General features: G+C 33.8%; 1 protein-coding gene across 11 annotated transcripts in view; it reads right to left on the reverse strand.

Moving 5' to 3' along the window:
- FOXP2 (forkhead box P2) overlaps window positions 1-17,284 on the reverse strand; it is a 439,933-nt gene that overhangs the window by 268,455 nt on the left and 154,194 nt on the right. Inside the window, exon 4 of one of the 11 annotated variants that reach the window (XM_080555108.1) lies at window positions 8,195-8,268. The exons of the other annotated variants lie outside the window; for them this stretch is intronic. The gene's annotated coding sequence lies outside the window, so the exon portion shown is untranslated. The remainder of the gene's footprint in view (window positions 1-8,194; window positions 8,269-17,284) is intronic. 11 annotated transcript variants of the gene reach the window in all.

Consider the following 17,284-nt stretch of genomic DNA (forward strand, 5'->3'; position numbering starts at 1 on the left):
AATTAATACCCCAAAAAAAGTGATATGGTGAGAAATGACTATCTTAGAACAACGCATGTGAACTGCTGCGTTGAACACAATTGATCAGTGGAGAATAAATAAATAAATAAATAAATAAATAATAAAAAAAGAACCAGACAGAAACCAGGTATATCTAAACATTACTTGAACAGCCCCTGGATGGGAGGTGAAGGAATTTCACTTCACAATGCACTAATTCCATCCCTTTGTATACTCCAGCATCCTGGAGTACACCACCTATATCTTGTGTTGGATCAAAAGCCAATTAGACATCGGTTCATCTAGACCAGACCTAAGGCTGTGCGAAACTATAGCAGGAATAATGATCCATGTTTTTTTCTGGTGGTCAGTTGTCACTGGAGATCAATAGGAAGCCAAGGACCAGGAATCCGAAGATCTGGCCTGGTGCATTTAGACCATCATATGTTTGTTGACTGATTTGTGAAGCACAGTAATACATTATTCTAAAGGCATTAACTGTTTCAGATCAATGCAGAAATAGTCTGCAATAGTGTGCAATACCCCCAGTATTTGTTTTACATGTCCACAGTCTACGTGGAAAAAAAATCAACTAAATACATTATTGCTCATTAAATCATTACTTGGAAAAATACTTAAGAGCATTATTTAATCTACGCTTTTTCTGGTTTTCTAATACAAGTATTATTGTTATGATCATTTTACTGTTAAACTTTATTTTTATCATACAGAAAAAGGCTGAAATAAGAAAGAGTGTGAATCATATGGATCAAAGGCTATCCATCAGTGTGTCACACACCATGTGGCATTGTGTTTTGCTAAGTCGAAGTCATGCTCCAAGTTTCAAAACTTCAAACAACTGAAATACCACAACATTCATAAAACAGAACTGAGCTACTGGGAGTAAGAAAAAAAATACAAAAAAGGTAACAGACCTCAACAGCAGATAGTAAAATTAACATTTCAACAGTTCTTGCCTTTCATCTCAGTCTCCATAGTACATTTTTTCTGGAAAAGCTACGATTTAGGTTTAGAAAGATGCAGAATTACATAAAACATCTGGAATATGGGACAAGGAATATTGGCTTATTATCCCTGGTGGACCCTCCCTATGAAAAATTTAATAGGTCTGTTTTGGTAGTTTTAATCTCCAGAGCACCCCAAGCTATGTTATGGAAACATCATCTTGGTAATTTATATTAGAAAGAACACCTGGTGATGAAAGCAAATATACCCTCTTTAAAATTGTGAGTGATTTTTCTTTAATCCTCAAACTTTTCATCTTCTTAAATATATAATTTTTAACAGCTTGACTAAAAATTAGTTTTTGTATCTTTGAGACTGATCACACTGTAACCATTGTGAACTTACACTATTTTATTAGAGAGCTACATTTCTTCATTCCTGTCTTCAGAGAGCAAGTCATTTTGTCTTTACTTTGACATTGGCCTTTTACAGATTACAGAGGAAGCTCTGTTGAATCTTATATGAATATCACAAAATCACTTAAAATGTTGTCCGTTTATTACTCTGCAGCTTCGAACGTTGAGAGAAAAAAGCAGCGTTAAAAGATTTTTACTGTGCTTATTCCTATCTCTAATTCTAAAGGCAGAGCTTACTATAAACAATAAAATAGATGTATTTTGTCACAATTTTCCTAGTACAATTTCAAATGACAGCATTCAGCATATATAAATTACATAAATTCTCATCTGTAATTGCTTTCTTGTATCCATTATGTTTAGTATACAGTTTCAAAATAACTAGTAAAAATTTGTGAAAGCTGAGAAATTATTTTCCATTAAAAATCATTAACTAGATTTCTCTGAATAAACATGCAGTTAAAATGCTGTAATATCCTAAAGAAATTTAGCATACAAATTCCTATTGTCAGACTGCCTTATGATTTAATTAAAAAAAAAAAAATTTAACTGTTGCTAATTTACTATTTTATTGATAAATGAGAAATTAATGGAAGAATATATCAAGCAATAGTTAATCTATAAAACAAGTTACTAATAAAAATGCATTCTATACTTTCCAGCTACAATTAGGTTTCCATTTATCAAATTTCTTAAGAAACAACAGATGTACAAATTAATCTGCTTTTATCACTTAACATACCTCACTTAAAATATATCCTAATGCACATTTTGTATTTCCTAACAAAAATGACTATAATATTATAATCTACAGCCTATAAAGATTTTCAGAGATTTTTTTTATTAATTTGACACTGATACGCCTCCATTTCTAATATCCCAACCCTGCAACATTTTAAATGCAATTAAAAGTGGTTATGAAAGAGTGTGGACTTCCTTGTGAAGTAGGAAATCACTCTTGTGATTAACATGCAAACGAGCTCATGCTGGCAGAATAGATTGGGGTTTTAAAACCCCAATTACTTTTGTATGATTATCTATTTACCCGTACACAGACTATTTTCATTTTTCATCTAATACAAAGTCATCCTGCTTACATTTTTAGCACAGCAATTAATATTTACAATAATTATGACATCAAGCACCATTGAGAGTACACCAAGTGAATCATTTACCCTGTTTTTTAATATATATATTATCAAAATAAATTCTATGGTAGTATATAGCAGAGAACGGAGACATCATCCTTTATACACAGTCCAGTCTAACACAACATTCTGCTGGCTTTAAATTTAGTTAAGGGGCATATTATTTTTAGTATCTGACTCAGTCAACTGCTGTTCAGATTGCAGATGCCAAAACTTTCAAGTCTGTAACTGCTTTGTATAAAGTGTAAGGTTTGTTTAAACTTTCACAGTAAAAATAACAATAAAATTACTTCCTTCGTTTTTTTTGTTTTTTTTTTTTTTAGTAATAACAGACAATTCTTAACTTTCTCTAACACACTTTGATTCATACCTGCTACAGAGTGCACATATACACATTTTTTCCAGACTTCTAAAGAAAATTATAATGCATTAATGACAGGAACTATGGTAATGGAAAAAGGTCACCCTCTTTTGAACACCTTCTGTTTTAAACCATTATATATAAAGACATTTGAGAAAGCAAAGAATTAAAAGGCAGCCTTTGTGCAACCCATTACTGAAATATTATAGAATAATCTATATCAAATGTAGTGGAATAGCAGATTCTTTTGGATCTAAATTTACTGCAGCCATAGAAATGCTTTTATGCTTATTATGTATCTGCATGTTGATTCAATTATTAAAAGAACACCTGACAGCAGACTTACTTAATTGAATTAATTAAACTGGATGAATAATCACAGAATTACTATTGTATGAAATTTGTCCTGAAAAGTAACACTGGCATTTTGAAATTGCAAGTAATTTGAATGGTGAAATACACTGAGCAGTCTCCACTTTGTGTATTCTGAAATTCTTCACCTCATACATGAACAAATGGGACATATAAATGAATAGACAGCTCTGAGTAATGAATGCTTTTCTTGTACATTGTCATTTACTATGTGAGCCCTGCTATGTCACTAGATCTTTTTTAAAGTTTGCAAAAAAAAAAAAAAGAAAAAAAAAGAGGAAAGAAAAGAAAAATCCAAATAACAATAATTTTTATCTCTTGCTTTGAAAGAATATAATAGTGAGGATTATCAGATACTGAGAGAAACGTAGCGTAACACTGGAACACTTGTGCAAAACAGTGCTCCTAGCCAGGATATCTAAAGAAGATTTGAATATGTCCAATCCTAATGATGAAAATACTGTTTACAGACTAGAACAAGGAAATTAAAGATGTCAAATGATTTTTAAAACATTTGAATAAATCAGTATAGTGAGCTTCTACTACTGATTTAGCAACAGGAGCAATTTTCTTTAGTGATTAGATGTTATGACATATTGTATATAATATATTCTTTTGAAGATTTTCCAAAAGCATTTTTGTTATTATTTAAGACCAGTCTACTGATGAAGTTCAGGGGAATTTATTATACCCTCTTCTATTTAGTTACATTTGATAATTCAATACACCTAAGTTAAATTTTACACGATAGATTTTATACATGCATTTTTCCCCTGCTTTCACACCAAAAATCACACAGAGGAACCTCACTCTGTTCAAAACAGAAGTTTATACTGGCAATGGACATTCCTGGAGTGCAAGCACCCAGTCTGGCATATATCCAAGTCCCAGCCATTAGCTCTGTATCACCAGTGGGTATTTTTCTTAATTCCTCTTGCAGGGTTTTTGTTCTGTTCTGTTTTTGCAATGATCCCCCATAATACCAAAATTTATAAAATTGTCAAATTTGTATATGATAGAATGATGAGACTGTATATTTACTTTACTCTAAAACAAACTGCAGTATGGTAGAATCACACCCACCAAATTTTTTTTTTAAAAAAGCAATGTCTTTTCTCTTGCTAAAAATGAAAACTTATGCTTCTACAAATAGAAAATATTAATTTAGAGGTGACTATTAATTTATTTTATTAAAAAGAACATGAACATTTACAGTCAGAATATCTGTACCTAGAAATGAAATAATATGACATCTAACATCTATATCCTATAAATCACTGATTTTTTTACATTCATATTTCCCTCATATTCCTACTTGAATATAATTCATTTTACAAATATGTCTGATCCTGCCTCTGACCTTACTACACTTTAAGCTCTTTTCTGCTCATGGAAAGCTAATTTGCATTTTTTAAAAATGTGTCTGTATTAATGATCTAATTTACCACAAAAAGGCTTTATATTAAATACAAAAAGGACAGCCATTAGCTTTCTTTCCACAATAAAATCAAAACAAAAAATAAAACATCTCATTTACACAACAATTAAGTTTTTTCCTAATACAATGTTAAAAGAATCTGTACATTTCAGCATTGATAAACATTATATATGGTGCAGAATTCTTGCTTTACAAACAAAATAAGGATTACATATATGCAAAGTTTTACAAAACACTTTTCTGAGGAAAACTATACATCCATTTTAATACCTATATTAATAACCACAGTGGTTAGATTTTTCTTTTACATAAATTATACAAAGTACATTGGCATTACATACCATTTTAATACCAGTTTATTATAGCTTTATTTCATAATATTGGAGGTGGAAATGGAAACAGTGCCATCATGTGATACTTTTCAGGCTACTTCACTTCTTTTATTTCCAACGAGTGAGTCTGTTGCTGCTATACAAATAGGAGAGTTCCTAGAAAAGCATGCAATGGCAGTATAATTTATTATATGCCATTTTGTAACTAGATCATTTAAGGTATTTTTATGCATTGAGTGTTGAAAACACCTTCTAAATTTGCAAAAGTAGACATGCATATGATCATTACAAATGTTACCTTGCACCTTTTATTAGGAGTTCACAAATTATCCAAAACAATCTTGTAAAATTCCTTTCAGTTTACAGTCAAGATATTAATCCAAACAGCTTCATTTTCACAAAAGAGCAGAGAAGTTAAATTCACTGGTTTTAATTAGTACTGGGCAGGCTACTTGGAGAAAAAATAGTACAAGAAATTGTCGCAGACATACAATATCAAAGCCAAATCCAACTCATATTATATTTACTATACAAGATATTTTTAATGAAATCAGGCACATGGTCAGTTTCTCTTTTGTATTCATTTCATATTGAAATAAAGGCTTTCATTTATTTTTATTTTTTCTTTCCTCCCCAGTGGTCACAATAAACTAGAAAATCCAGATTTGATGCTGAAGACACACATATTTCCATTTATCCCTTGCTTTTTCCACAGATCAAGGCAACCATTTGACAACTGCTTGGAATCTAGAAATGCAAGTAATCTATTAAATCTGAAATCCCATTTTACTGCACAACTCACAGCTGCCAAATCTCAAACTACTTTACAGTATTTTTTAAAGATATTTCTTTATACAAAATGAAACCCTCCGAGTGAATTCATTGACGCATGGGTGAATGTTGATGAAGAAAATGCAGGAATTCTAACTTTTAAAAGTGAGCACAGATGCTAGATATTGCTTAGAGAGTTTCTGAGTATCTCAAAGATGAAGAATGACTAAATTTGGGACAGTTAAAAATATTCACATGATTTAACTACCTACTGTTGCACAGGCAAACCATTACTATTACATGATTATTTGTAAGCATTTGGGTACGGAGAGGCATTCTGGAAATGTTTAGATTTCTTTATGTGGGACTCAAAAATTCATGGTATATGCATGCAAGCCACATATATGAGTTATGCTGAAGTGCATTTTGAGCTTGAAACAAACACAAAGGGATTTTATACAAGTCATATTTCATGTATCCATAACTCAACGCATGGGCCAGCTCTACAGCTGGTGAACACATATCTGCTTTTGCTGAAAAGAAACAAAATAAACCCCTACAATGCAGAGAACCTTCAGAGAATGGGATTCAAGACCAGAAATATGAAATATAAGAAAAATACTGCAGTAAGAAAAGAACAGGGAGAATAATGTTATGTTCTTACTTAAATTTAATGTGTACTACTTACAGAGAATATTTTCTAAATTGCTCAAAGTAAAGTGAATTGCATTAAGCAAGCTGGAAGAGAGGCCAATTGTGCACTGCATAAATACTGATTTATACACTCAGTATAGGGAAGTTTCTTTTTTTATGTTTGCAACCTGGAGAGCAGAAAACCAAAGAAAAGAAAAAAAATTAAAAGAGCTATTGTTATTTATTCTTCAAAAGCTTGATGTTTTCATCACCACCAGCAATACTCAACCTGGCTCCCTACCTGACACTTTAACCTGCACAAGCTGGTTAGAAAACTAATTTTACTGGAATTTAACAAGCAAAAGTAACATGTGGAACTCTGCATGGTAAGATCAACCTATGGTAAGTGATTTAACTCCACTTGGAGGGCTTTTTCAAGTTTTTTTGTTCTTGGTGACAATTACCATCTCTGAGGGTGATAAATATTTATATGATAAATATCTTTTTCTATGGCAGGGATTTAGATTTGGCCCCTCAAAGGGTGGAACAAACAATCAGTAACAATTTCCTGTCATCATGACATGCACAGAGCCCCTCAGCCCTTACTACATAGTTTTATTATGTTGATTATGTTTTATTGATTATTAGTTTTATTATGTTGAACTAGATGATGAGTATTAACAACCTGATCTTACAAAATACTGTGATGATACTCATGCAGCTGTGTAGAAACAAGATTATAAATCAGATAAGATCCTAACACTTCGGATATACTTTCTAAGTACATTAAGCACTAAGCAAGGGGAATTATAACCTGGTGGAGCACTGGCAGGTCTATCAGCCAAGGCGTTTGAGAAACCTGCAAAAGGGAGTCAAAATCTGGTTCATTTTCAGACCCCAGTCACCCCAGCAGCAGCTAGCACAAAAGGAGGTTAGTCATTCCTTTTGCCCCATTATTTGCTGTGGTGCCCCAAATAGTTGCTCGTTTAAGACTGAGACTACGCTGCAGATTAATATATTGAACATAAGTGCTCCAAGTAAACATTTGCAGAAATATTTCCACAATTTTGAACCAAGAACAGGCAGCATACCCTCTGGATGAAAAGACAATATTACATTTCTTATCGGTATTCTTATTTCTCTATCTCAGAAATTCGACGTTATAGATAGACATCAAAACAGCAAAACAAATACCAAATATTTGATGGGGAAGCTCTAAAAACCTCATATTGCTAATTGAGGAGATACAAAATTAGAGACAGTGCTGCTAACTGAAATGAAGTAAGGCAAGCATTTGTATGTATCAACCTACAAATGCCCAACAGGCATCTAATCCCACTTAAAATTAATTTTTCTTCAGATCATTCTAGTTTGGAGGAAGCTGGAGGAAAACTCCAAGCTACACTGAACTTACGCTGTCCATATTAGAGAATTTAATTTTTTTCCTCTTTCAATCTGCAATTACATAAATATTGTAATGATACGTATTTCAATTTTGCAACATACTGAGATCAAGACACTTTAAAATGGTTAAAAATATGTTTTTATTTTTTATTTTTATTTATTATTTTATTTTTTAATTGTTCAGTCCTTTAGATAACAAATATACTGGCTGGCAGTCAGATAGCTAACCCAGAAAGGTGATATTTATCTAACCATGTAGCATGACCTATTTCACCTACTTGAATAAGACACATCTACAAGCAGATACCCAAATTACTAATTTGATTGCACCAACACAGAATCACTGAACTCACCTGGACCAAGATTAACTGGGAAGATAGGGACATGTAGAACTTCATAAGAAAATTATTAGACACTCCCTATAGTCCTGAAAATTTTAGAAAAAAGAAAAGTACAGTTTAGACCAGGTTCTGAGCATACAGTTACATGGTGTCCCTAATTTGACAAGGGACTGAAAAGAGAAAGAAGAGCTCTCCGTACTTCTCAAGGCATACTTGAAAAACAAACAGCTTCAGCAAGTGTGTAAGGCTTTCTCAAATAGAGTAGAGTTACTCACTTTAACCTCACATCCCAAACAAAATGGCAGATGAAATAAGATAAACTGTCAGAAAAAATAAAAAAAAGAAAAACAAGCCATAGTTGGTGGTTTAAAAACAGGTTCGCTGGTAGCTGCAGCACCATATTCCACCACCTCCAAGCCTAATGTTGCCTCATGAAAAGAGCTCTGTTGCACGGTGATAATGGCCGCCATCATGCACTGCCATGGTCAAGAACCAGGAGTTTACTCAGCATTTGTCACTCAAATTATATGGAAGGAACAGCTAGATGTTCTTGTGTGCAGACAGCTGAAACTAGGCCCTGAGCTGGAACAGCATCCATATGCCAATGCAGGTCTCTAGTTACAGCTGCAAAGCAATGTTTAGAGGAATGTATGAGATGTGGGAATATTTCATTGAACATTAAAGCTCAAAACCATACAAACTCTCGGCCTTCATAAAACAGTCTTCTACAGACAACTCTACAGTGTTCTGGAGGAAAATAAGTGTTACTTTAGTAAAGACTCTACTGAGGTCAACTCTTATTAAGATGCCAAGTAGAAAGTTGCAGAAACTGTTAATCAGAAAAGTCCAAATGAGTGCCAGTATCAGGTTCAATGTAACTGAAAGTATTTTTGTATTTGATAGGAATATTCACAGTCAAAAGGCAGAGATGGTCTACATATGACTAAATACGACTGGACATGTTTTTCTATCTGTGGACTGACAGACAAAAGGAAAATCCCTAGAGGATGAGCTCCTGAAAGCTTTAAGATAACTTTAGAATAGAGTTTGATGTGTGCAAAAGACACAAGAGGTCAAGTAATCCCCTTATGGTTACAGAATATACAGTAAAAATTCTATTTGCTTGTAAGTCTCTTTATTTCACTAGTCTTTCAGATAAAGTATTATGATTAAGTAACACATGGCCTTTAGTAGGACACACTGTTTTTTTAAATGGTACTGACTGGTGGAAACCTGACAGAAGAAAAAAAACATAAAGACTGAAATAAAGCAAAAGATATGAAACAAAACAAAACAAAACAAAAAAAGCTTAATCTGAAAGTCACTCATTCTGGAATGGGGCATTCCTTCCATTCTTACACCTTAAGACTTTTTTCCACTAAACTCATCAATGCTCTGCAAAACCTGCCACTCTGTTGAAGGGATACCTACTGGCAAGCTTTCTTCTTCTTGGACTCCTGTTTTACATCAAGAGGGAAAATGTTCTCCTTTTCAATTCCTTTATACTACCTGCAAGGTTTCTGAAAGGCTTCTAATGGTAATACACTGGAAAGAACACACAATAGTACAGCCTATCTCTAAACAAGCCTCTGATTCTGGTCCCCATAGTCACTCATTGCCACCTGAGGCAAGACTCCTAGGAAATTAATACAACTCTCAGAAGCAACAAGAAGCTCAAGATAAGCTTGTGTTGTCTACTGTTGTCATTTCTTTAAAGTAGAACACCCACAATGAGTGTGGTTTTTCTGAAAAGAAACCTAGTGGTTTTAGCCACAACACAGGAAGACAAACACAATGTCAAGCAGTTTCTTGATGTTATTTTCAACTGCCTTTAACAGAAATACATCAGGCTGACACACATGGAAGTTTTGAAGGACAAATAAAGCTATCTGGAACTGTATCTCTTCGGTCTATGAATATACGAGTAGAATAGGCTTTTAGATGGAAAAAACAGCACTGGCTCAAGACTATACAGGTGACACCTTTTTCTGTGAGCCAACACTAAATCAATTTCCAGACTTGTCTTAAGAGGAACATAGCTGGATTTTGGCTGTCCACAGTATTGCAGATGAGCCATAAAATAGAATTCCTGAACATTTGTGCTTCAAGATCACATTGCACTTCACAGCTGTTGTGTTTTACCCCAGCAGAGGGTGCATTTAAGCAAGTGGAAAAAAGCAATTTTCTTTTGTGCACAGTTTAAAGTGCTTAGGGGTCTTTTTGAATGAAATGTAACACATGCATATATTACATTTAAAATATATTAAATAATTCATAACAAATAATTATTAAGTCTACCTGCAATGTTTGTCTCATTTTTCTGTAGTTCCTCAAGTGCCACAAAGACAACAACATAATGTTGCAACTAGTTAGATGGAAGGGTGAAGTCTGAGGTGTGGACCTAAATTTCATGATGTCATGATGAATAAGAGGTAGGTAAATCTGTATAATGGAACTGCTATTATGATTATTTTTAAAAAAGGAAACTTTTGTTTAATTTTCTACATTAAAAGAATGCTGAAAATGCAAAAGCAAAGCATTTAAAAAACAGAACAAGCCTGAAGTAAAGCTGTTCATACAGCATTATTTCAACCTCCACTGCATGACCTTTCCTCCATACTTCATTACTATGTCCCACATTATTTATTTCCCCAGGACTTATGTTTCATCACTGCATTGGATAGATTGAGTTTTGAAGATGAACTGGGGTTATTTAATTTAGTGTTACTTTGTGCAGAGGCTGTAGGCTCTGTCCTATGCTTCCTTTGCTACTGAAATTGGAAGGCAGGTAGCCGAAGTATGGATACTGGGAACTAGAAGAACACAACAGGGAAGCAGAATTCAATTCCAAAGAAATGTATTTCTTCAATGAAGAATTTTTTTTCACCAGCCTGCATAAAAAGAAAAAACGGATGAACAATCTTTTTTACCATTAAACACATGTTCTTCACTTCCTACGGTGTCAAAAACACCACCTTTATGGTATTGAGATGTACATAAATGTGAAGCTTTCACATCATGTATATTCTCTGCTGCATGTATGTTTTTCTACAAACTCTCATAAACTAACTTTCACAAATATTTAGTTCCTGTGGCCAACATAGGCTGAAATTCTGAAAAGAAATAATCTAAAGTTATTTATCTACAAATTTTTCATTCTCTAAACTTGAATGAAAAATTAACTTTTTAAAGATTTTATGTCAAAATAACAAGTGAAGCAGTCATTCTTTCTAAAATACAAACAAATTTGTATTTGAACGAGCGGGGATTCCTACCAACTGCAAAAGATTAATCCCATGAAGTAATTTTGAAATAAAACTCTAAATAACTTGTGACAATTAAGTAGTTCTACACTTGTACTGCAGTGACATGGAATGAATAAATAAGTAAATGATTATGGGTGAAAGCCAAATGACTACAAAAACAGTTCTGAGAACAACAGAGCTTATGACTAACAGTAGGGCCATACTTAATGATGCAGCCTTTTTCCGCAGCAGATACACTATTTTGGATGTCTGTTATACACGCCAACTGTTTTCATGGATATTAGTATATTTGAGGCTACTACTTCTATGTCAGATTTGTCTAAAGTTGACCAACAGGTCCAAGAATTATTGTGGGGGACAGACAAGACAGATAGTGTGATTGTATCAGCTTACAAAACTTCTGTTTTCTTACAAAGCATGTTAAAAATAGCAAATCTAGGCTATGGTAGCCTAGGAGATAGACAATTCCACAGCAGGGCACTTTCTGCAGGGAAGGCCAAGCCAGAAGAACACAGGAATTCAGTGTTCATGGCTAGCAGTAAAAATTCTGAATCTGATGAACTGTCATAACAAGATAAAAGAAAGAGCAGATACAAATATGCCCAGTACTACATTAACTATTTAAAATAAGATTAATCAATTAGAATATTTTAAATAGCACGCTTAAAAGAAAAGAAGTACTATATTTTAACACATCATAGTTACCTGTTGTTTGCAACTTCTGTTTAATTTTGTAACAAAATCCCAAGTAATTTTTAAAATAAACAGCTCCCTTCTTTGATTACAAAATATAGTCTGGTATTAGTGCAGCAAGAGAACATGACATATCAAATTCATTTAAAATTCAGTACTTCAAATGGAGTTTTATCAAGGATTAATACAGCATTGTACTTCCAACTGCTATGAGTATGTGGTCATCAGCTCAGGTGCAATAAGTCCCCTCTAAGTAATTCAGTCGTGCTTTTGAATACTCCAGCACTCATATTTTACTTACTCTTACTTACTCATCGGAGTAAAAGTTACACCTACAACTACTCTTATTTTATTGATAAGAGGACTGCAGAGCCAGATTCACACTGGACTAATGCTTATATAAGCAGGTTATGTGTCCTCGTTTTCTCTTTCATTCCTAAGTAATAGATATGAAATTCATATCCACCTTATTTATTTCATGAATGGGTTTCTCTAAATAAAAAGTTACAGATAAAGGAATTTTCGCAGTCTTCAATGGCATCACAAAGATGTACAGCATTACCAATTTAAGTGTGAAGCAACTGAACACAAATTACAGTTTAAATTTTACTATTGAGAATGTTCTCGTATCCAAAATATTGTAGTACAATTAAATTGCATAAAGAAGAGCTGCAACATCATTATACAAACTAGAAAATACAGTAATAACACAAGAAATGGTGAAGAATTTCACAGTTGTTATACATGTTCAAGAAAACAATGTTTTCACACATAGTTTTCTCAACTGGAAGCCTGCTTCTTGTTCTTGTTGTTGTTAAAGGGGATGGATGGAAAAACAGCTAAAGACTTTTTTAACATTTAAGTGTTATTATAAATAACAATTTGGAATGGGACCACATTCGTCAAGCAGTCTACTTAAAGTCTACTTAGAGTAAGGATACTGCAACTCCCTGAAGAATCAGTTAGAAAATGCGAAACTTCATTAAACATACACTAATCATAGCTAGTGTTGAAATGCAACCTGCACCTACATGTGCATTTCATGTATTACATATGACACTATAGCAACAGGGAAAACCTTCCCTCCATTTTTCCCAGTGCCATATTGAGGACTGAAATGGAGGCCTTCAGAAACAAAAATCAGAAGAAAACAGGGAAGAAGAAAGAAAGTTAGAAACTTGGAGATAAACACGAAACATCTACCTGAAGCAGACATGAATTCCAGACATGAGTAAACGTGTTCAAAAATAAAACAAATATAACACAAATGCTGCAATATGGGACTATAATTCTACCACGATGTCCTTGTGACTACACAAACTAGGCAAGCTTTGCTCTCATGTTTTATGACCTCGTAGGAGCCTCCTCAATGGTGCTATAGCCCCCGAATTCATAGATGCCTTGTATTTTTTCTGATTAAGTTATGTAATTAATAATATGTAATAAAAAACACATAAGAACATTACTCCTTTGTAACATCGCTGCATACTGCTCTAGAACTCTTACACTTTAATTGCTGTATTATATATATATATGCAATATATATATATGTATGTGTGGGTGTATGTATTTTATTGTTATTTATAATGATTTGGAATGAGACCACGTTTGTCAAGCAGTCTACTTAAAGAAGCAATACTGCAACTCCCTGAAGAATCACCCATCAGTTAGAAACTGCAAAACTTCATTAAACATACACTATTCATAGCTAGCACTGTAGTGCAACCTGCACCTACACATGCATTTTATGTATTTCATATGCCAGTATAGTAGCAGGAAAAAACTATTTTGTTAAATAAACACACACACACACACACACACACGAAAAAACATTATATCTTGCCTTCCTGGCTGCCTGTCCCAACAGGAAAACATCTAAAACCAATAAAATGCAAAGAAATTAAAGTATTCCAACCATCAATGTCACTAACAATATCACTGGACATAGAGTTCAGCACAGATTTTATTCATGATCTTCACAGAACTTTGCAAGACTTATTCCTGACTTAATTAAAAAAAAAATATCAGAAAATGCATATTACATTCACCAAAGCTTTTCTGACATTACATCATTCCTCTTTCCCTTGTGACACCACTAGCAAACACCATCCTGTTTTTTCTGGATCCTGAATTTCTCTTGTATTCCTATCCTGAACCAGTATCTTTTCAGCTAGATGGCTAATAATTATACCCCTTTCTTTGCTACATACGTGTATGGTTCTGTTTACGCTGGCTTCAGAATTATTAAATCCCATGTACATTTTCCCTGCTATTTTTCCCAGGTCTTTGGGCTCAGAACCAACAAAGAAAGATCCAGATATTTGGCAGAGCACATCTGATGACTCAGTGTACCTGTCTAGCACCATAAAATAAAATTTTATTTTTTAATGGTCAGTAGTTACGACATCCCCATCGCTACCACTGGAACCATCAATCCATACAGCTTCTTATGCAGTCCAAAACCTTTAGTTCATTTTTATTAAAACACCATTTTACCTACTTCTTAAATGAAGTGCAACATAATGTGTCATCACATTTAATATGTCTCAGTCCATCATAAACAAACTGTCATTAACAACTGATTACCAATATGAAAATCAGTGAAATGTTTGAATTGCAATAAAATGTAAATGTTCTCATATCAATGTACCAATACAAAATTCAAATAAGTTATGAAATCTCAAATAGTAGACTAGCTGCATCTATTCTGCATGCACTTTTGCTGCACTTCTATAAAGAGAATGAGACTGGACAGACCTCTTCAAAGCAGCATGATATATCCTAGACAGGAGGATAGGTAAATTAAGCTCAGATTACTTTTCCATGTTCCTTAAAAGATGCAGACTGAGGCCCAAGCACACTGCAGCCACCGCTGAAACTCCATTTTCCATGTGCAAGCCTGTAACTAGAAAGCCCACGTATCACAACCCATGCAGCGATGAGGAACTCAGCACAGTATGCAAAACCTGCCTGAGAACTGGCATAAATACCCAATTACTTAATTGTCTCTGCACTCCAGTCCCACCAAGATAGACGTGGTCTGCAGGAACCATTGATTGCTATAGAGGGGAGAAAGAGAGAGGGGCTGCAATTGAATGAGAGCCCTGAGTGCCCTCAGAATACCTCTAATATTCAGTGTTAAGCACAGAATCAGAACCACAGAAAATGACTAGTGAAAACAGCGAGAAGAACGGAGGAACCAGGAACTATCGAGTCTCCTAAGATGACTGTATCATATATTAAATATATTAAATATATATATAAATATAAATATATATATATAAATATCATATATTAAATATATTAAAATGCAACAAAAAGGTACTAATTTTTGAAAAATGATTTTTTATTGTTGTTGTTTTTGGCATTATTTTTATTCTAGTTACACCTTTGTTTTTTTGTTTTGTTTTGTTTTTAATATAATTACAAACATACAACTCATTTAAAAAATTTCAGTTTAAGAGAGGGTGTCTTCAAGGTCTGGCTCTGGCCTCTCCATTCCACATGTACCCTATTAAAAATTAATGACATTTGAGGAAAAAAGTACTGCTGCAGGACAGAAAAGAAATGGAGTTTTTGAACCAAATACCTGCAACAGATCACAAATATCTACAACCCATCACTCTTACCTAAGAAGGACACTGTCCCTCACTATGGTATTTTAATAAATCAAGTTCTAAACCACTAATTAATTACAACTACTGATTAAGTACTGCATTATTAGAGAAAAATATTCCCCAAACTTCCCCTCTCAACAATATTCAAACTGATGGGATGGGAACTCAGAAATGGTGCATAGCCACAGCTTGGGAACCTCAGAAGAACAGTGTATCAATTCAAAATAAATGGAAATTCCAGATGGAAATTCTTGTTTATGTGGACCAGAAAATCTGTAATTCCAGTATTTCCTTAATTTTCTGATCATGTACAGTTTACTTCAATTGCCAGCTTTTTTTTTTTCTATTGTTTGTTTGCTTGTTTATTTTGCTGGAGAAAAAGGTTATGGGCAAAAGAAAATGAGAAGAATGTCTACATTTAAAAAACAAGCCAACAAGTAAATTATCATCTCATAGATTTTTATCTAATTGTTCAATGAACCAGAAAATAAAATTCCTTAAATTACTTCAGTAAACCTATGTTTCCCAGTGGACAGGTTGCATATCCCATAGATGAGAATCCAAATTGAGCAGCCATAGCAAGGTTTTCATAATACAAACATTTCTGCTTTTTCTCACAGTTCGACAAACAGCGTGATAATAAAGGTTGTTGATCTTTACAGGGGGTTACGTACACCAAAAAAAAAAAAAAAAGTTCAAAGCTGACTGGTAGCAGTGCAATTCCATTTTATGGGTTAAGATGTACAGTATACTAGTACCTGTGGAGACTGTCCCTGATAAAATAAAACAGACAACTTTTTTTCTTAGGAGTTCTCCTAGGCTATTGAGGTTTGTATTAATTTAATTATGCTAGCTGGGAAAAAAAAAAAAAAAAAAAAACTTTAAAGAAAATCATAATAAACATAAAAGGAGATAATAAACAAGGTCTCCAATAATATCACTGGTATAAAATGAATGAAGGATGCCACATTTCAGAGATATTGCTTCAGGCTTTCTGCAAAATCAGGACACATCACCAGGTTGTACAAGTGTATCAGATCCAGAGTTACTCCAGTTGTGCAGACACCCAGAAAACAGCAACACACATTTCAGCAGGTGAGCACATACTGTTGCAGATGGATTTGCAGAGCCCTACTGAGGATTGCACTATAGCTACTGCTTTCCGAAACAGCAAGGTTAAAGCTACCTCTAGCTCCTGTACACACATTACAACTGTTCTGTGAAAGTGAAACAATTTAGGACAGACAACATTGCACAGGTCATATGCAAGGGCCATAATCTTGAAAGTGTTCTTTCCATGATAATAAAGTCCACAGCGGGGCTTTTGTTCTTGCTGTTGTTGCTTTTTGCTGTTTTAGTTTTGAAAGCAGGAATACTCAGGAGAATCCATGTAAAATCTTGCTTGTAGTCTAATCATGTTAGGAATAGAGTAGAGTAGAGTAGAGTAGAGTAGAGTAGAGTAGAGTAGAGTAGAGTAGAGTAGAGTAGAGTAGAGTAGAGTAGAGTAGTTCATTTGAAAAGGACCT

The sequence above is a fragment of the Anser brachyrhynchus genome (genome assembly GCF_964034855.1).
Source record: "Anser brachyrhynchus genome assembly, chromosome: 1".
NCBI lineage: Eukaryota > Metazoa > Chordata > Aves > Anseriformes > Anatidae > Anser > Anser brachyrhynchus.